General features: G+C 39.8%; 1 protein-coding gene and 1 long non-coding RNA gene across 12 annotated transcripts in view; both read right to left on the reverse strand.

The window, feature by feature from the left end:
* Positions 1–22,095, reverse strand: part of RSU1 (Ras suppressor protein 1) — a 205,115-nt gene that overhangs the window by 110,754 nt on the left and 72,266 nt on the right. The window lies entirely within an intron of this gene.
* LOC129625484 (uncharacterized) lies at positions 1,970–4,796 on the reverse strand. Its single transcript, XR_008701468.1, has 2 exons — positions 4,724–4,796; positions 1,970–3,680 (listed from the first exon to the last, which is right to left on the reverse strand). It is a non-coding gene; the product is annotated as an uncharacterized LOC129625484 (long non-coding RNA).

A 22,095-nucleotide genomic window follows, 5' to 3' on the forward strand; every position in this document is an offset into this window, starting at 1 on the left:
ACAACTAACATTCAGGGAGGCTGAGCCCCACATTCAAGGTGGGATTCAAAGGCCAGGTTGTCTGCCTCTTTAAAAGCCATTGGTGTTCCCAATACAGGACACTTAAAACATTTTCCTCTTCCTGCAAAAATGTACTGAGGTGTTGCTGGAAAAGTCAACATTATGACATGGTTTAAAGAATACTGAGAGACAGAAACAGAAAAACATCCTTTACCTCTCTCACAGGGTCCAGAATCCTATCATCAGAACCACAATCTAGAATCATCACTGTTACCTCTAGGAATTTTGTGTCTAAATTAAGATACCCGGGCAGAGGAAATGTGTTTGGCTGATACGCTTTCATTAATATGACAGTGAATATTTTCAACAGACCCTGTTAATATAGAGCATGCACTTCCCTATTCAAGAGTCAGAAACAAGGCCAAGGGTTTTGGGGTTTGTTTGTTTGTTTGTTTTGCTTAAATTGATCATGTATTTTTTTTAAATAAATTTTTGAAGGAGTATAACTGCTTTACAATGTCGTGTTAGTTTCAGGTGTGCAGCAAAGTGAACGAGTTATACGTATACGTGTACCTACTCTGTTTTAGATTCTTTTCCTGTACAAGTCATTACAGAGCATGGAGTAGACTTCTCTGTGCTATAAAGTAGGTCCTTATTAGTTATCTATTTTATATTTAGGACTGTGTATATGTCAACCCCACTCTCCCAATTTATTCCTCCCCTCTTCTCCCTTGGTAACCATAAGTTCGTTTTCTACATCAGTGACTCTATTTTGTAAATAGGTTCATCTGTACCATTTTTAAGATTCCACATGTAAGTAATATCATATGGTATTTGTCTTTTTTAAAAAGAATAAAATCTTGTGTAGTTACACACTGAACAAATCACTGTTTTAAAAATAATAACATTTCATTAAGTTAGAATTGTTGAGGAAAATCACTACATGCTTCAGAGAACTGAAATTATCCTGGTAAACTCCTATCAAAGAAAAAGGATGAACAGGTTTGAATCTGGGTGAGGAATCCCAGACAAGGTGACTGGGGCAGATCACAGGTGGTGTGTACCAGGGCCAGGGAGTGGATATTGGTATATTTCAATCGCCCATTTTTTTTTTTCTGGCAAGGCTTTCTTGGGGCCCCTGCTGCAACTGGGGACAGTGAGAACAATCAACAGATTCCCTTGCTTGTTGGCTCCCCAAGGGGTGGGGCAAGCTTGTTCCTTATATGAGCTGAGGGCAAGGATGTGTCCAGGGCTAGAGGCTAACTTAGGTGTTTTGCCCACCTCAGGTGGTTTTGAGTGCAGGGGGCATGCTAGTACCCTGCTTTTGCTCCAGGCTTCTCAAAAGTGGCAGTTGGATTTTTGGTCTCTTTGGATCTTGATCATTTAAAAGGAAATATCTATACTACTTCAAAGAAATAGCCATGACTCATTTTATAATCGTCAGGGCTGAGTCAAAGTACTTCTGAGGGTCTCACGTGTCTCCAACAGTTTCAAAAGGCTGCCCTCTAGGGAAGGAAGGGGGTGGGAGGCAAGGAGATTATACCCCTGTCTCTCCCATCTCTCACCACTTCCTGAACACCATGATATCTGCACCGAATGACAACACTGGATCCGGGTGGCCCCCAGATCTGAGGCTCCTCCCTTTTCACCCAACATCTGTAACTGCACTTGGGAGATTCCATGTGTACAGATATGCTCACTAACTGACATAAAGAATCTGACCACACTCTGGTGATCCAGTGGCTAAGACTCTGTGCTCCCAATGCAAGGGGCCCGGTTTGATCCCTAGTCAGGGAACTAGATCCCACATGCTGCACAGTAATAAATATTAAATAATTAAGTAACAAATGTTAAAAAAGAATCCGACCACAATCGAGTTGTATGTTCTCCACATAAAACTGGAGACACATTAATGGAAGTTTGCAGGGTATGAGGGGTTGATGGAGATGGAGTCTTAAACACATCCAGATGTGTACCAAATTTTTATTTCCAAATTATGTAAGAAGTGGAAATGACTTTAGTTCACAGGAGATAAAAGGTCAAATACACCCTGATTCAATCAGTACAAATACAATCACCTAATCTTAGTAATTACCATCTTAATCACCTTCCCAAATGGCAACAACTTAAGAGTTTTAATATTTAAACTTAAAAACAGTTGTTTAAAAAGCAGAGCAATTTTTCAGCCAATAGGACTGATGCCGAAGTTTAAATGTCACTGAAATACATGCCTAGGCATTTGCTCCTATGGAAGTATGAAATGAAATTAACTTTATTTTTTATTTATATATAAATACCCTTGAATCCAATTTTATTAAAGGTTAAGTAAGGGATCAGCCTACTACACAGAACCTAAACTTAAGTTATATGTAAAAATGGCTTGTTTCAGCTTTGCTTCTCACTCTGGAGCTTATATTTTTATTACTTTGGTGCCATGTGTTACACTCTCTGCAGAGGCTGTAGATGGTAAGAGTGCAGATATTATGCCACATAAAATAGGTACTAAGATAATTAAGAACCGTGAGTGACACAAATGCTAAATCTACATGAATAAAACTGCAACAACTGTAACTCAATTTCCAGTGAATTCAAAATTATTCATGTTAAAGAAAAGGCAAATGTGTTTCAGGTTATACATTAACAATCCATTTTAATCTGTTTTGATGAAACTTATTTTCCCATAAGTTTAGCAACTGTAACTCAGAAGAAAGATGCAATGGGGAAAAAAAAAAAAAAAAAAAACCCACAACTATGCAAAAGCAGTATTTCTGTGTGTGCAAATACATACATACACATGCATGCACATATACACACATTCACCTACTTGAGGACTTCAGGAACACGATAAAAGCAAAAACTACATATTATAGTGGAAAAGACATAGTAGAATATAAAGTAGAAAAAAGCTGATGATTCTACTTTGTTTTTAGTGTTCTTTTTTTTTTTAATTGGGGTACAGTTGCTTTATAATGTTATATTAGTTTTGCTGTTTCTAACTTTTATAACTATTTACTTTCTTTCAATATAAGTGATAAAAGGCAAGTAAGTATCCCAAACTACTATCAACAAGAGTACCTTCTAGTCTGGTGCTAATCCAGAGTCAAGCCCAGGCCACAGACATAAACTAATGTAATTAAAAACTTTAACATTAAAGTTTAAGAAAAATCAAAGCAAAATAACTGTATAACTCAAAAGATAAAAGTACCAGCCTCCTAAGGATCTTAGACAATTTACCAGACTTGGTACATTTCACGTGTGAAAAAGCATTAACTATAAATAACAGAGAGAAAACGGAGTTTTGCCACAATTTGGGATTTGGGTGAGCATGATGACATCATGAATTGGTTTCCAGTATTTTTGGAAAGCCAACTGTCTTGGGTTAAAAATATGAAATACTGTCACAGTTAAACAATAAAAAAGGAACGAACGTACTATAATACTCTAACTCAAGGGAAAAAACAATCCACAAATACAAAATCGTTTTTTAACATGTGAAGCTGTTACTGTGACTCAACTTGTTTACAAGAAAATAGAGCCCAAATGAGCCAATCCAGGCATCGGCACTTCTAAACAACTTCTCTCATTGCTACTGGTTTACAAAGTGTTGTTAATCCCAAGATCCCAGCTTGCTGTCAAATTATAGAGTATCCTGATGTTCTTCATCATTATCATCGTAAAAACTTGTGAGAAGAAGGAGAAATAGAATTAATATATTTTCAAATGCAAAAGTTGTTTTAAAGATTAATGACATCCTTATGGAGTAAACAAATTTATATGTGCCTTTTTATACATTACTAATTTTTTTAAAGTGCTTCCCTGGTAGCTCAGAGGGTAAAAGCGTCTGCCTACAATGCGGGAGACCCAGGTTCGATCCCTGGGTCGGAAAGATCCCCTGGAGAAGGAAATGGCAACCCACTCCAGTTTTTTTTGTTGTTATTGATGTGGACTATTTTTAGAGTCTTTATTGAATTTGTTAAATTATTGCTTCTGTTGTATGTTTTGGCTTCTTGACCATGAGGCATGTGGGATCTCAGCTCCCCAACTAGGATTTGAACCCACACCTCCTGGGCTGGAAGGCAAAGCCTTAACCACTGGACAACCAGGGACGTCCCCACACTTATCATTTCACTTAATCTTCATGATCTGGAGACTTAAAGAGTTGTTCAAAAAGGAAAAAGGTTTTGTTTGGCCATAATTTGACATCAGCATATAAGAACAAATGGTGACTTACTGCTTAATCAACAGCCAGGTCCCCCTAGCTGACAATGTAAATGAGAAACAGTAAATGGTGATGTCTAGCATAAATACCGGAGAAGGCGATGAGGGCACCCTACTCCAGTACTCTTGCCTGGAAAATCCCATGGACAGAGGAGCCTGGTAGGCTGCAGTCCATGGGGTTGCTAAGAGTCGGACACGACTGAGTGACTTCACTTTCACTTTTTACCTTCAGACACTGGAGAAGGAAATGGCAACCCACCCCAGTGTTCTTGCCTGGAGAATCCCAGGGACTGGTGAGCCTGGTGGGCTGCCGTCTATGGGGTTGCACAGAGTCAGACACGACTGAAGCGACTTAGCAGCAGCAGCTGCATAAATACACTAGGCTTGCACAGTGCTCAGAACTATGGCCTTAAATTTTTAAACAACTGAACTTTAAAAACAGTATCACACAAAATCACTTACAGGACATCTAGAGGTACTTTCCATCAAACAATGTGTGACTTACTTGCAACGATCCAAACATACTCCGTTCTTGCTTCTGCACCTACGTAAACACCTTCTCCCCTGTGCTTCCTGGTAAAATGCAATGTGTTCAGTATCACCTCTTCAGAGAAGCCTGCCTGGATTTCTCCACTGAAAAGTTGATCCCTATGATTTTTCAGTGTCACAGAACCTGTTTGCTTGTTCTGCAATGCTTATTACAGTTTATAATTATCTCTTTGGCCAAACTGTTTCCATTTCAGTATCCCTCATTAAACAGGATGGGAATTTTGTCTTACTCATTTTGCTTTCTCAGGTGTCTTATTCAGGGTAGGGGTGTCCTTCTCAAATCGGATAAGGCTCCATATCCCTCTAAGGGTGTCTATCATATGACCAAAAGGGAAAGGGCTTTAAAAGCAACTGCACATTTGTTGATCTACATCTCACCCAGCCCCGACCACCGATACTGATAACCCACCCAGCCCCGCTCTCCAGTAGGGCAGTAATGACATGCATTAGAGATGTGACTGAGCTGGACATGGAACTGATGCTTGGGAGGGGCAGAGAGCAGACTGAAAGCACTGGAGCCGGCACCCAAAGGCAGGTCAACCTGGAAGCCTGTTAGTGGTTATCTTCAGAAAGCACAATTCAATTTCACCCTCTCAGAAAAATAAAAGGGAAAGGATTGGGAACTTCCCTGGTGCTCCAATGGTTAAGAATCCATCTTGCAATGCAGGGGACATGGGTTCCACCTCTGGCCGGGGAACTAAGATCCCTCAAGCCACTGAGCAGTTAAGCCTGCATGCCACAACTAGAGAGTCTGTATGCTATAACAAACGATCCCACGTGACACAACACCTGATGTAGCCAAATAAATAAATAAAATTTTTTAAAAAAAGAAAAATGTTCAGCTTAAGTAATAAACTACTAACTCGGAAATGGGGGAAATGCTGTTTTTGCATGTATGGACCACAGACTAAATGCTCTTATGCGTGTGCTCATAAAGGAACATGTAAACGGAGAAGGTGCCTGACAGTTAAGGAAACTGAGGTTCAGAGAATATGCCACTCTTTCCTGAAGACCACAGAGCCAGAAAATGGTAGTGCTGAAATTCAAACCAAGCTCTGCTCCTTCCTACGTGCCATGGGCAACAGTAAGAAAGGACCTGTTTGTTTGCTCATTTCTTTCCTCTCAATTCCTCCTCATTCTTCATTCTTCCCTTTTAAAGAAAAAGGACAGTAATGATGATAAATGTACTCTGGTGTGCACTGGCACCAGGGCCACTGGCTGATTATGCCTAAAGAGCACGTACCCATGATAATTCTATAAAACATACAGTTTATCATACAAAATTTCCTATATGCACACAACCTGCAGAGAGCAAACTGGCTTCTAGGAGTCATTTCACTTGCTACTGCATTAGTCTGCTAGGGCTGCCATAATCCTACATCACAGACTGGGCAGCTTAACAGAAATCAGTATTCTCCGTCAGCAGATGTGGTTTATCCTGAGGCTCCTCTCCTCGGCTAGAAGACTGTGGCTTCTTGCTATGTCCTCACATGGCCTTTCCTCCTGGGAGCACAACCCTCTGTGTCTAACTTGCTCTTCTGATAAGGACATCAGTCAAATTAGATTAGGGCCCTCCCTAAGGGCCTTGTTTTAACTTAATCACCTCTTTAAAGGCCCTAAAGCTAAGTGAAGTGAAAGTCATTCAGTCGTGTCCAACTCTTTGCGATCTCATGGACTACACAGTTCATGGAATTCTCCAGGTCAGAATACTGGAGTGGGTAGCCTTTCCCTCTCCAGGGAATCTTCCCAACCCAGGGATCAAACCCACGTGTCCCACACTGCAGATGGATTCTTTACCGGTTGAGCCACAAAGGAAGCCCAAAAACACTGGAGTGGGTAGCCTATCCCTTCTACAGCGGATCTTCCTGACCCAGGAATCAAACCGGGGTCTCCTGCATTGCAGGCAGATTCTTTACCAACTGAGGTATCAGGGATATCTCTAAATTATATTATCTCTAAGGCCCTATCTCTAACCAAAGTCATGCTCTAAGGTACCGGGTTTAGGGCTTTAAAAGATGAGTTTTTAGTTAGGACCCAATTCAGCCCAAAGCAGCCACTAGCTTCACTTTCTTAACAGCTGAGTAATTGGAGCAGCACAAAGTTTGCCATACATATCTGTTTCTGATGAATCATAAATCCCCTGGTGGTTCAGATGGTAAAGAATCTGTCTGCAGGAGACCTGGGTTCAATCCCTGGGTTGGGAAGATTCCCCTGGAGAATGGCTACACACTCCAGTATTTCTGCCTGGAGAATTCCACAGACAGAGGAAGCCACCAAGAGTCACAGAGTTGGACACGACTGAGTGACTAACTCACTTTTCACTTTCATGCATTGGAGAAGGAAATGGCAACCCACTCCAGTGTTCTTGCCTGGAGAATCCCAGAGACGGGGCAGCCTGCTGGGCTGCCGCCTATGGGGTCGCACAGAGCCGGACACAACTGAAGTGACTCAGCAGCAGCAGAGTGACTAACACTTTCACTTTCAAACGTTTACAGAAGAATCAAATAGACAAAATTATAGACAACAGAAGTTAGAGGAAATTAAGGTCTCAAGCAAGAGTACATGACTTATACATAACTCAAAGTACTGTATACTTATATATATAACTTACTATAGTAGTTGACATAATTTGAGTTAGGGGAGTAAAGTGCATGGCAATCGGACTCTATCATTCTTTGCATTTCAACTACAGGTACCATATTGATAGATCAGAAAGAGAAGGAGATAATCGAAGAGAAAAGTTTCTCTTTAATTATATAAAACCCAGTATTCTTTCATCCTTTAGATAAAATAGTTTGTCAAGAATGCTGGTGTTACTTTAAATCTTCAAACTGTGTAAACTTTTTATGAGAACACTAGGAATATTAGAGGATAATTTAGGAAGATAAGATTTTATTTTTTTATTATTTTTTACAGTTTTTTAAAAATTTATTTATTTGGCTGCACTGGGTCTTAGCTGTGGCCTGTGAACTCCTGGATGCAGCACGCATAATCTAGTGTCCTGACCAGGGATGGGACCTGGGCCCCCTGCACTGAAAACTTGAAGTCTGAGCAGGGAAGTCCCTGTGTATACTCTTTAAGGAAGGATCTTTTCTTCCTTAGGGCTCAGTCTTCAGGTGTCATGTTGGCACCAAATCAGACATCACAGAACAAAGGGCACCTTCCTCAAGCTCAGGGATGCAGAGAAGCGGGGTTTCTGATGGCGGGTTTCAGATGCTTTTTGATGACCAACGATAATATTAAGTTACTGCCTGAAGGCAGCATCCGATAATTCTCCATTCCCTGGTATTAAAAACCTACAAGAGAACATTAAGCTAGCCTCATACCACCATGGACCCCCCTGGTTAAAGCACTCTTGTGAAATTACCAGCTTCAAAGAAGTGAGGGTGGCGGTTATCAGGGCAAAAGCAGGACACAGGAGAGACCAACCTGCAACAGGACGGACACAGTAGGTGCAGACCTGGTGCTGGAGGCAGGGGCGGATGGGGCAGAATGGCACCAAAAGGAAGCTGAAAGTCGGCCCACTGTACTCCCGGTGCAGCAAATGTCTCCCGTCGGCCTTAGATTTAAAAAAGTCCTTACTCCTAAGGTCACTGTTGAGACACTCAGCTAAGCAGGATAGAGTCGAAGCATTTCTGTGTGTTCCCCTTCCTTAAAATCCACTGGGATATTTAAAATAGATGACTAATGAGAACCTACTGTATAGCTCAGGGAACGCTGCTCAATGCTCTGTGATGACCTAAATGGGAAGAAAATCCAAAAGACAGGGGATACATGTATACATATAGCTGATTCACTTTGCTGTACTGCAGAAACTAACCCAATATTGCAAAGCAACTATACTCCAATAAAAATTAATTTTAAAAAATCCACTGGGAGAAGGGAAAGAACAATTTCTTACATGAAACAAGTGAAACATCACAATCTCATATCATGAACTCTGATGAACAGTAGCTGGTTTCAGGGAAATTTAGTAGCAAAAGAGGAGGAACACGGGTAGTTGACACATAGCTTCTCAGAATTCCAATGCGATACAGGTGTTTCTAACCATCCTAAAAGTCCCAAGTGAGCCTATGTTGAAGTGCTCATATCTAAGCATGAGTGTTTGCTGGGAGCAAAGGAAACCAGTGAATATGCCAAGAGCAACTCGATGTCACCGCAAACAACAAGGAGCTGAAGGGTGAGCACCTTTACTACGTGAGCAGGGACGTGAGGAGAGGGAGAGGACGCACTGGGGCCGCATCAGCACCCAGCGGGTCTCTAATTCCACCAATGGCCCCGAGGGGGAGGGTGTGAAAAGGGAGAGGGGTTTTGTCTTAGCAAATACGTAACTCAAATGAGAAATGGGCTGAAGCTAGATAATTCACAAAATAGGAGGAATAAAAATGAATGAAATATAGCTATATGCAACAATATGGATCAATCTCAAGACGTAATGTCAAGGGAAAGAAATGAGAATACATACTGAATAACTCCATTTATACAAAATTCAAACCCAGCAAAACTAAATGATAACACTAGCAGTGAATACACCGCTTACCTTCCAGGCAGAAAGGAAAGCTTAAGGGTTGACTGGAAGGAGGTCTGGTGCTGCGGGGAGGGTAGGGGCGGGGGGACTCGGAGACTCTGGTGGTCTTCTATTCCCTGACCTGGGAGTTTCTGCAGGATGATAATTCACTGACCCAGAGGCCTATGTTGTATGAACTTTTATCTTTGTGTGTTATGCTCTGATAAATACACTGGGGAGGGAGAGAGAAAATAAATAAGCAATCCAATAGGCATCCTAGTAGAAAAAGAAGTCACCAAATAAGTGGAAAGACCAGGCTGGCCTCTGATGTCTCTCTAGCAAAGTTCAATGCCAACAGACAAGTTCTACAAAGTTCTAGAAAAGAAAAGGTTATTCACGATTTTTATACCCAAACTATCTATTAAACAAGAAAAGGCAGATATTCTCAAGTAGGAAAGAACTCAGAATCTGAAAAAAGCCTCTTAGAAGAAGAACTACTTGACAGTGAAATCCAGGGAAAAATAAGCAAAAACCAAAAAGCCTATTTTATCAACCTATTTTGAAAAAATACAGTTTTAAATACACCAGGAGTTTCCTGGTGGCCAAGTGGTTAGGATTCTGGGATTTCATTGATGTGGCCTGTGTTCAATCCATAACTGGTGAACCAAGATCCCACAAGTCCCATGGTACAGTCAACAAAAAAATAAAAATATAGTTATATATATTCATATATAAAACATATGTATATCTATCTATAAAATGCCTCAATGTTACCCATAATTTTAATTTTTACATAGGGAGATTTTTAGGAATTATTACCTTAAACTTCTGTAATTTCTTTGATTTCCCTTTCTCAGGTTCAAATACAATTTAATATTAAAAAAATACTATGTTCTTTACTTATCAATATGGTTGCCTTTCCATCTCCTGACCCACCCTTTTGTTTATATCAGAATCATATCTCGAATGATAGTCATTAAAACTTAGTAACTGTTATTTCAAGTTAGTGAAATTTTGAGTGAATGTTTTGAGGTTTCTGAATGTTTTAGTTCCTTAAGATAATGAACATAAAGAACATAAATTACTGTATAAAAGCAATGCAGTATTTTTTTTTTCAAAGTGAATTAGTTGGGGCCAAAAAATTGAGCCCCTTCCTTTTGTCCACCACACTCCCTATCACATCAAGAAAAAAAAAGTGCAAAATTTAATGTACCTAAAGCATAGACCTTGTTCTCTATGATCTGTACTCACTGGGTGAAGTGAGCCACAAGGTTCAGGGAAGATTAGCTGTCTTATGGACAAAACAAACAAAAACAGGATCCCCTGAGAGGAAAGAAACTACACATGATGTGACTGTTTTATAAACAGGATGACATACTCTGATGATTTAACTTGTTTTCCTATTATCAAAACCAACACTCTGAACTACAGATCATTTTCTCTAACAACGTGCCTGGAGTTAATGAGGGTAGAGTTTCAAGCAACTAATTAATGCACATCCCTTCCAGCACAAGCTGCCAGTTGGTGATTTCTGCCAAGATGCCCACCAGTGAAGGAGCAGGTTGCCACCCTCTCACCTGCAGGGACAGAGGCCACCACCTTCAGAGTCGACTCACCTGGGTGGGCAGAGTCAAGATGTTCCACCTGGATGCATCTTTTGTAACAATTACATGGAGTGGATAACCGGAACGGAGATAAATGATACAAACCTTCCCAGAGCACCCAATTCAATTTCCATATTAAACAAAAACAAACTCTCCCTCTTCTGAGATAAATAAATGTTTCTGGCAAATTCACGATCACAACGAAGACCAATTAAAATTCAAACAGAATCCAGTAAGAATCTGGGAGCTCATTTTCCTAAGATACAGCAGAAGGCTGTTCAATGGTGGATCACAGCTACAAACAGATTAAGTATTACTGATCAGGCAGGGTCATTGTGGAGCTGAGTTTTCAAAGTTCTCCTCTTTCAAAATACACAAAGTTAATGAGAACTTACTACATAGCTCAGGCAGCTCTACTCAGGGCTCTGTGGTGACCAAAATGGGAAGGAAATCCAAAAAAGAGGGGATATATGCATACGCATAGCTGAATCACTTTGCTGTACAGCAGAAACTAACACAAATGTAAAGCAACTATATGCCAATAAAATTAGTTTTAAAAAAAAAAAAAAAACAGCAAAATACAGAGTGCCTAACTCAGGCCACTGTCTTAAGCACCAGTTTCAGGAGACTCTCAAGAAGAACTTTCTGCCTTTTTCATTCCAGATCCATACTGTGCGCGAGGCCCTAAAATTTCCAGTGATGAAACGAGTAAACATTAACAGTAAAGTGATAAAAATAAGAAAGAAGTTAAAACAGTATTCAAGACACCACTAGCCAAACGGCGTCGTGCTAATGACTTCTACTTTTGGATGACAAGTTGTGCTATTTAAACAACCAAATTTCACTGCAGACATCCTTCAGAAACAGGTACCAAGGCAACCACACTGATGCCAGGCTGTGGGGCGCCGTGGGGAACTGGAGGAGGAAAAACACACTTGATATACTGATAAGGATCCAGAACACCACCACAGACTTAAAAAATTATCTGAAGAGGAGCTGAAAACTGGACTTAATTCAACATCCATCTGGCATCTCGGAAAAAGAACGAACTCAGGACTCCGTGTCTTTACAAAAGTTGGTATTTCATAACTGCAAGTAAAGGAAGATTCGAGTCCTCTGAATGGGATTATTTTAAAGAGATTTTGTGGCTGACATTTTAGTGGTATTTCTGGACACGCCATCTTGGGTTGATTACTCAGGTATGAAATATTAAACTGAAGTAGTTGTGCCCGTAACTTTCTCCGGTTACAGCAGCTAAAAGCATGCCATGACTGCTGTCAAAGTACGTCACCCAAGACTCTATTTCAAAATAGTTTTGTGTCAAAAACTATTAATCATAATATCAATATATAGAATGAGGGAGGAGAGCAATACGAACTTCACATCTCCCCGAAATGAATAATGAAAATGAAATCATACACACACCTACACCCTTCATCAAATGCAGACCCAAAGCCCGATAGAATTAGGATCCTGAAGTCAAGAGGGACCACGCAGACCAACCAGCTGGCACGACTCTGGGGGATGAGAGGTGAAAGAAATGATTTTCACGAATGTTACTGCATTATGAAGCTCATGTGTCCGGTCCTATGCGTGATAGGATGAGTAATGGCTCCCAAATATATTCCATGTCTCAATCCCCGGAACTTGTGAATGTCAGCTTGTATCTGTTAAAGAGGACTTTACAGATGTGATTAAGTTCGGGATCCTGAGGCGGGGGGAGTGTCTGGGTGGGCCTGATGTCATCACATAGGTCCTTCTGTGAAGGAAGGAGGAGCAGCAGCGGGACAGAAGGCAGAGATGAGGGAAGCAGAGATGGATGGAAGCATTTTGGGAGATGGAGGACCACAGACAAGCACTAGAAACTGAAAAAAGGCAAGGAAACTGGATTCTCCCACAAAACCTCCTTCAGGAACCAACTCTGCCTTCCCCTTTATTTTAACTCAGTGGAAATGACTTCAGACATCTGACTTCCAGATAGCATGAGAATAAACTGTTGTGTGAAGGCAGCGAGGTTGCGGCAATCTGCTACAGCACTAACAGGAAATGAACACACTATGCAAAGAAATGCTGGTGCTGAATGAAATACACTGGCCCTTTGAGCTGGAGACAGTATCACCTTCTTCCACTTAGTAAACTTTTCAAGGCCTCAACGTACTGTTCATAAAATGTCTAAAGTGAAGTGAAAGTTTTAGTTGCTCAGTTGTATCTAGCTGTTTGCGACCCCATGGACTGTAGCCTGCCAGACTCCTCTGTTAATGGAATTCTCCAGGCAGGAATACTGGAGTATTCTTTTCTTCAGGGGATCTTCTCCACCCAACCCAGATCTGCCTGCAGAACTGCAGGCAGATTCTTTACCATCTGAGCCACAAGGGAAGCCCTTAAAATGTCTAAGTTGTTACCTCCTGTTACAAAGTACAACATAACATGTTTTGACCCTGGCACAGAAAGTCTGCAAATTAAGTATATTTTTATAGAAACTATAAAACATTATTAGTGATGGTACAAAAACAAATATTTATACTTCCGTATCAGACCTGTAAAATGGGTATTCTTCTGTGAAACTTGTATTGGGTTGGCCAAAAAGTTCCTTGGGCTTTTTCATAACATCTTATAAATGAACTTTTTGGCCAATCCAATATTAATCTCCATGACACTCCCCTTCTCCTGCTGTCTTCTGTGCGTGGTTTCAAAGAGGACGAAAATGAATGGATAAGGCCAAGCTCCTGGTAACTCAGACTGGCGGTGGGGGTGGAGGTGGGATGCGGTGGGGTGGTGAAAGCCAGAAAACCAGAGGAAAATTAACTGTTATCTGCTCTGGACATCACTGTCACAAAAGAATGAAAAGATAAGGAGACCATTAAAGTGATTAAAACAAACAGACTATGACTTCTCCCAGGCTATAAAGTCAGAGGTTAGGCATGGACTTTCTTCTAACTTTTTAAATGGCATTTATTTCACTGTTCATGTCTAAGAGTGTCTGCAAAAATGGCTCTAATAATCCCCCTCCCTGTAACCATGCCCTTTGATCCTTTGCAGGCTGTCTCTGGGCTTAGCCATGGGGCTTGCTTTGGCCAATGGGTCATTAGCAAGTGTGAACCAAGAAGAAACTTGCAAAGTGCTTGTGCATCCAGGCACTGCAGAGCTTTGACTGCCAGCCTGCTAGCCCCAGGCAGGTGAGAGAGACCAGCCCAGATCACCAGCCATCAACCAAGCCCCAGGTGATCCCAGAGACCTGAGACAGCAGAGTTAAAAGTGTCAGTTAACACAGTTCTGACCAACAGAAAAGTGAACAAATCAGGACTTCCCTGGAGGTCCAGTGGTTAAGGCTCCATACTTCCACCACAGGAGTGCAAGTTCTATTCCTGGTTGGGGAACTAGATCCTGCATGACTCAGGGCATGGCCAAAAAAGACTTTTTTTTGAGCAAATAAAATGGCTCTGTTTTACTCCACCAGGTTTTAGGGTAGTTTATCATTATGTTATTCAGTAAAAACGAACATGTTACAATTTATAAAGCTAACACAAATGCACTGTAGAAATTTTGAAAAATTAAAGACAAAATAAAGACAGAAAAATAAAAATTACCTAGAATTCCAAAGGCATTCATCAATAACTTTTGATTGACTCATTTCTGTGTAGCTATGTAAAAATCCTCTGTAATTAGACTTACACTGTAAATTCAACTGCCTTCTGTGCTGTAAGCATTTCTCATAATCTACCACAGTTTATTTACAGGTTCTTACTCAATGGATTTTAAAGTGGCTTTAAATACCTTATTTAGGATTAAATATCTTATTTAGGAGAGATAAGCACTCATAAAAGGTAGCTATTCATATCATTATCTCACTGACACATTTTCAACCCCTTTTATAAAAACTGATCAATTTAAGATGATCAAAGGAAAAGTTACAAAAATCCGATTAACACAGAAAATTCAACATTATTCAAAGTGGTACTGGCTGCTGTTCAAGGGTTACCATCTGACTGTGCAAAATATGATAGTCCACAGAAAAAGAAAGGTGTGATAAACTGAGGCTCAAAGTCCTGTTATGAAGGATTCAAACACAGATTTTTATTAAAGAGGTCAGTGAAGAGCTAAAACTTAAAAATTATACTAAGCGAGCAAAAGTTCTGGAAGATCAAAAGAATGAATGAAAAGAACAAGCCTGTATATATGTATACATATGGTTGATCCACTTTGCTGTACAGCAGGAACTAACACTGTAAAGCAATTACACGCCAATTTAAAAAAAAAAAAAAAAAAGGAACAGGCTTCATCTTTTGCTCACTGCCTAGGAACACAGTAAGCTAAGAAATAACACACTCCAAAGATACTATAAAAAGTTGGACAACTAACTTTTCTGCATTCTCGTACAGCAAATTATAGCTAGCGAAGTCTTTTGGATAGCAATTGCTTTCACTTGGGTCAACCGAAATGACCAAACAATGAACCCTGAACACCAACCATTGATCTTGCTAATTGCACCTGCCACTATATTTGCTTCTTTCGTTTCCAGGCAGCCCTCTCTTCCAACACTATTCCAATTGTTAAATGGTCAGACACACAAAGTGACAGATTTAGTGTTTCACCAGTAATTTAGGTGACTGACTGCAATGCTGCTGTTGTAGTGAATCATGATTTGTCTCACACTGTAGCATATAACCCTTTAAATGCAACGGGTAAAAAGCCAAGACCTCTTTAAAGTTTATGTAGAACCATCTCCCACTATATCCTATGAACTAGATTTGAAGGAGAACCAATCAAATGAGTGATGGATTTCTTTTCTGTCTGTAGCTATCACTTCATGCACAAGCCACTCATGCATCTTGGGTTTAGTCACTGTTCTTTACTTGCATGTGATTCAGAAGGAAATCTGGGAGATATACATAAATGACATCTGTGCCCGTCAGCTAACAGAACCTACATTACAGGGTTAGAAGGAGTATTTGGGTGAGAATCCAACACTGAAGGGTCCATGCACGTATCTGGGAGCATCTTAAAATTCTCTGAATTACAGGTCAAAGTTCATATGTGAAAAGATACATTTTGGATAGAGTAACTATACAGGTTTCACTGGTTTCATAAAAGGAGTCAGGGATTCTTGCAAAGATTAAATACAAAGGCTTACAGGAACAGGACTTTATGTTGCAAGGTAAAAGAAGTGAAGGCAGAAATAAGCATGTAAACAATGAGACAATATCAAGAGACACCATGTTTTACACCAAGGCCTATAAACAAAGAGATGAGAGAAACTGGTGGTGAAAGGGCTGAATTGTGTCCAATCCCCCGACTTCATGTTGCAGTCCTAACTCCCAGTACCTCAGAATGTGACTATTAGGAGACTGGGTCTTTACAGAGGCTATTTAATTAAAATAAGGAATGGGCTCTAATGGTTTCCCAAGTGACTCAGAGGTAAAGAATCTGCCTGCAATGCAGGAGACACACAAGAGACTGGTGTTCGATCCCTAGGTCAGGAAGACCTCCTGGAGAAGGAAATGATAACGCACTCCAGTATTCTTGCCTGGAGAATCCCACGGATAGAGGAGCCCATGGATAGAGGAGCCCATGGGGTCACAAAGTGTTGGACACAATTGGGCGATGAAGCACACATGGGCTCTAATCCAATATGACCTGTGTACTTCTGCAGTAGGAACGGAAATTGTGGACACACAGAGAGATACCCAATGTGTATGCTTACACAAAGCGACAGCCATAAAGACAAGGGGAGAGGGACCTCCCTGGTGGTCCAGTGGCTGAGTCTTCATGCCCCCAGTGCAGGGGGCCCAGGTTAAATCCCCAGTCAGGGAACTAGATCCCACATGCCACAACCAAGAGTTCATATGCTGCAACCAAGACTCAGTGCAGCCAAATAAATACATTAAAAAAAAAAAAAAAAAGATATGGGAAGAAGGCAGCAATCAACAATCCAAGGAGAAAGATCAGGAATAGACCTTTCCCTATGGTCCTCAGAAGAAATCACTTCTACTGATACAAGGATCTGGGACTTCCAGTCTTCACAACTGTGAGAAAATAAATTTCTGTTGTTTAAGCCATCCACTTTGTAATGGCAGGCAAAGCAAACTTATATAGTTGGTCTCAGCTACAACAGTGGATTAAGAAGATAACTCAAAAGGCAATGAAGACCAAGAGATTATTCTAGGGGTTAGTGAAGTGAAAGAAGCTCAGTTGTGTCCGACTCTTTGTGACCCCATGGACTTCCATATAGTTCATGGAATTATATGGAAGTTATATAATATATATGGAATTATTCTCCAGGCCAGAATACTGGAGTGGCTAGCCTTTTCCTTCTCTAGGGGATCTTCCTAACCCAAGTATCAAACCCAGTTCTACCACATTGCAGACGGATTCTTTACCAACTGAGCCACAAGGGGTTAAAAACTTGGTACATACCAGAAATGAAGGAGAAAATGAGCTAAATGAATATCTGTAGTAATGTGGAAGATTATACGCATGGTATTCTCTGACACATTTATAGACACTGGAGGGTACACAGTCTTTCCCAAGTAAAAAATGGAAAAAAAAAAAATGGCAAAGGTCATACACAAAAAACTCAGAAAACCTAATATTTATTAGGGAAAGACTGAATACTTTCTCCCTAGGATCAGGAATAAGACCAGGATGTTTGCTCTTCCCACTTTTGTACCAGAGACTGTAGCCAAAGTAATTACACAAGAAAATCAAATGCACTCAAATTGGAAAGCAGGAAGTAAAACTGTCTCCCGTTGCAAATGACATGATCATGTATGGAAAAAATTCTAAGGAATTGCCTAAAAAGAACAATGAGAATAAATGAGTTCAGCAACACTACAGAATACAAGATCAAAACAAAAATCTACTATAGTTTTATATACTAGCAATAAACAAATCAAAAGTAAGTTCACTAAACAATTTCATTCATAATAGTATCAAAAAGGACAAAATGCTTAGGAATAAATAAAGGAAGTGTGGGTATCAGCTGTAATTTCCATTTTGTCACTTTCAAGTCTTTGTGTACTTGTTTTTCCAAAGATTCCCTTGAAGAGGGCAAGGATTAGGCCTATTTCATTTATTGCTGTTCTCCAAACCCAACAGATTACTGCCTATGGGACCAGAGATCAGAATCTGATAACAGAAGCTAGGTAGAGGCTGTCTAGGTAGAAGAGCCATTCTTCTTAAAACAGCAAGCATGAACGACCACAGGGAGAGTACGGTGGTCTGTAAATACACTAAGGATGAGCATGGGCTTGTTCACCAATATGAGCATGCAGGCTATTGCCCAAAACTTTACAGAAGCATCAACAGCACTGTCAGGTGCTTTCCTTAGCAGGCCATCCACCTATGAAAGCATGAGTTGAAAACATGAACAATTCTAAAGAGGTCTAAATACAGATAAGAAAGGCTAACCCTCACACGGGTCAGAATGGCCACCATCAAAAAATCTACAAACAGTAAGTGCTAGAGAAGGTGTGGAGCAAAGGGAACTTTACACTGTTGGTGGGAATGTAAATTGGTGCAGCCACCACAGACAACAGAAGTTCTCTGGAGAATGAAAGTTCCTAAAAAAACTAAAAAGAGAATTACCGTATGATCCTGCAATCCCACTCCTGGGCATATATCCAGAGAAAGCCATAATTTGAAATATACATGCAACCCAATATTCATTGCAGCACTATTTACAATAGCCAGGACATGGAAGCAGTGTAATATCCATTGACAGAGGAATGAATAAAGAAGATGTGGTACATATATACATTGAACTATTAGCCATAAAAAAAATATAATGCCATTTGCAGCAAACTGGATGGACCTAGAAATTGTTATACTATGTGAGGTAAAGTCAGACAAAGACAAATATCATATGGTATCACCTATATGTGGAACCTAAAAAAAGGTAAAAATGAACTTACTTACAAAGCAGAAATAGAGCCACAGATGTAGAAAACAAACTTATGGTTACAGGGGTGAAGGAAGCGGGATGAGGGGTAAATTGGGAGATTGGGATTAATACTATGTATAAAATTAATAAGGACCTACTGTATAGCACAGGGAACTTTACTCAATACTCAGTAATGACTTATATGGGAAAAGACTCTTTAAAAAAACGGATATAAGTATAGGTATAGCTGATTCACTTTGTTGTAGAGCAGAAACTAACACAACATTGTAAATCAATCATACTCCAATAAAAATTTCTATAGAAAAGAAAGGCTAACTCATGATGTGTCGTGATAAGGTAGTTTTAGGGTTATCAGTACAGTGCGGGTGCTGACAACATGCAGGACATCCTCCTCCACCTCACTTCATCCCTAACTCCCCAGCACTGCGCTGAGAAACTCACATTCCCACACATAATACCACTCAGGACTAGTTCAGCAAAACATGACTTATTTTTTTTATGTGGGCTAATAATATAGGAGATGCTTTTAGGGAGATGCTACATAAATGTAAGATATTATATATGTATTCAGGTGATAGGAACTGTATTTACAGATAAGCTTCTGGAATTAAAAAAAAAAAAATTAAACCTGGAAGCTCAGCACTGGCAGCATTTCTCCCAGGGCAGGAATACATTTAGTGTCCTATTAAATCAAAGGCTGGTCCACTGGAAACACTGGCTTGCTTCATTAGCTGGTGTTAACACAGATTGATGCCCATGCTCAATCATACCCAACCTGACACTGGGCTTCCTGAAATTTATAATATGGAATGGAAACGTTTTATGTGTTGCAACTTCCCACCCCCTTTAAAGCAGTAACTCACCAGGCAGAAATATAATTCACTTAGCATTTTTAAAATCCACACTTAAAGCATTTTCCAGGGCTAAAGATGCATTGGAACAGAACATATAAAACAGGACTTGTTAAAAAATATCATGTAGGAAGACCTCGTGGGAGTCATTTTTTATGATCAACCAAGACCATGGGAATCAAAGAATAGGCTATCTTACTTTTTGTGAAGTATGACAAAAGGAATATTAACACAGAAATAAAATGTAAGCGCATGTAACGTAATTCAAGGCAAAACTTCAAAGTCGCATTTTCTTTATTTTCCAAAGAATAAAATTCTTGGAAATTTATTTGGAACCACAGGTTTGGAACCACTGCCGTCATATAATGATAAATGATACCTTTCTACAGACTCAGTATTGATACACTTATGGATACACTGTTGGGAACAGTATTTATTGTTGAAGGTTAAGAGATCAGAACTGAAAATCTGATGTTGTCAATAACATGCTATGTCCACAATACAAGCTTTGGGCAAGTCACAACCTCCCTATACATCTTAGTTTTCCCAACTTTAAAGTGACTGAAAAGCTCTTCTGTCTACAATACATAAGTGAGATAAAAGTCCATGAAACCATTTTGTAAATACGGTATTGTTTAAAAAAAAAAAAAGTATTTCTGTAAACCTATCTGGCATAAAAGTAACTTCAAAAATGTTCGTGGTTGACTGACAAAGTCAGTTTTGTACAAGTGACACAGTTACTAGTTCCGTAGGAAAGTACTTGCCACTCACTGCTTTATTAAGCAAACAGATCATCACCTGTGGCAACCACTTCACAGGCTAACAGCTTGTCTTCTGAGGTATGCATTATTATTATCATCTAATCCATAGTGACTTTTTCCCATAAAAATGCTATTTCTTTTTTTTTTATGTTTTAGTATTTTTTTTAATTTATTATTTTTTTTAATTTTATTTTTAAACTTTACATAATTGTTTTGCCAAATATCAAAATGAATCCGCCACAGGTATACATGCGTTCCCCATCCTGAACCCTCCTCCCTGCTCCCTCCCCATACCATCCCTCTGGGTTGTCCCAGTGCACCAGCCCCAAACATCCAGTATCGTGCATTGAACCTGGACTGGCAACTCGTTTCATACATGATATTTTACATGTTTCAATGCTATTCTCCCAAATCTTCCCACCCTCTCCCTCTCCCACAGAGGCCATAAGACTGATCTATACAACTCTGTCTCTTTTGCTGTCTCATACACAGGGTTATTGTTACCATCTTTCTAAATTCCATAGATATGCGTTAGTATACTGTATTGGTGTTTTTCTTTCTGGCTTACTTCACTCTGTATAATAGGCTCCAGTTTCATCCACCTCATTAGAACTGATTCAAATGTATTCTTTTTAATGGCTGAGTAATACTCCATTGTGTATATGTACCACAGCTTTCTTATCCATTCATCTGCTGATGGACATCTAGGTTGCATCCATGTCCTGGCTATTATAAACAGTGCTGCGATGAACATTGGGGTACACGTGTCTCTTCCCTTCTGGTTTCCTCAGTGTGTATGCCCAGCAGTGGGATTGCTGGATCATAAGGCAGTTCTATTTCCAGTTTTTTAAGGAATCTCCACACTGTTCTCCATAGTGGCTGTACTAGTTTGCATTCCCACCAACAGTGTAAGAGGGTTCCCTTTTCTCCACACCTTCTCCAGCATTTATTGCTTGTAGACTTTTGGATTGCAGCCATTCTGACTGGTGTGAAATGGTACCTCATAGTGGTTTTGATTTGTATTTCTCTGATAATGAGTGATGTTGAGCATCTTTTCATGTGTTTGTTAGCCATCTGTATGTCTTCTTTGGACAAATGTCTATTTAGTTCTTTGGCCCATTTTTTGATTGGGTCGTTTATTTTTCTGGAGTTGAGCTGTAGGAGTTGCTTGTATATTTTTGAGATTAGTTGTTTGTCAGTTGCTTCATTTGCTATTATCTTCTCCCATTCTGAAGGCTTTCTTTTCACCTTACTAATAGTTTCCTTTGATGTGCAGAAGCTTTTAAGGTTAATTAGGTCCCATTTGTTTATTTTTGCTTTTATTTCCAATATTCTGGGAGGTGGGTCATAGAGGATCCTGCTGTGATGTATGTCAGAGAGTGTTTTGCCTATGTTCTCCTCTAGGAGTTTTATAGTTTCTGGTCTTATGTTTAGATCTTTAAACCATTTTGAGTTTATTTTTGTGTATGGTGTTAGAAAGTGTTCTAGTTTCATTCTTTTACAAGTGGTTGACCAGATTTCCCAGCACCACTTGTTAAAGAGATTGTCTTTAATCCATTGTATATTCTTGCCTCCCTAAGATTTTTTTGATGTGGACAATTTTAAAGTCTTTAAATGGATTTCTTAGAATATTGCTTCTGTTAAATGTTTTGGTTTTTTGGCCATAAGGCAAGTGGGATCTTAGTTACCTGACCAGGGATCTCTG

The sequence above is a fragment of the Bubalus kerabau genome, chromosome 13, assembly GCF_029407905.1.
Source record: "Bubalus kerabau isolate K-KA32 ecotype Philippines breed swamp buffalo chromosome 13, PCC_UOA_SB_1v2, whole genome shotgun sequence".
NCBI lineage: Eukaryota > Metazoa > Chordata > Mammalia > Artiodactyla > Bovidae > Bubalus > Bubalus kerabau.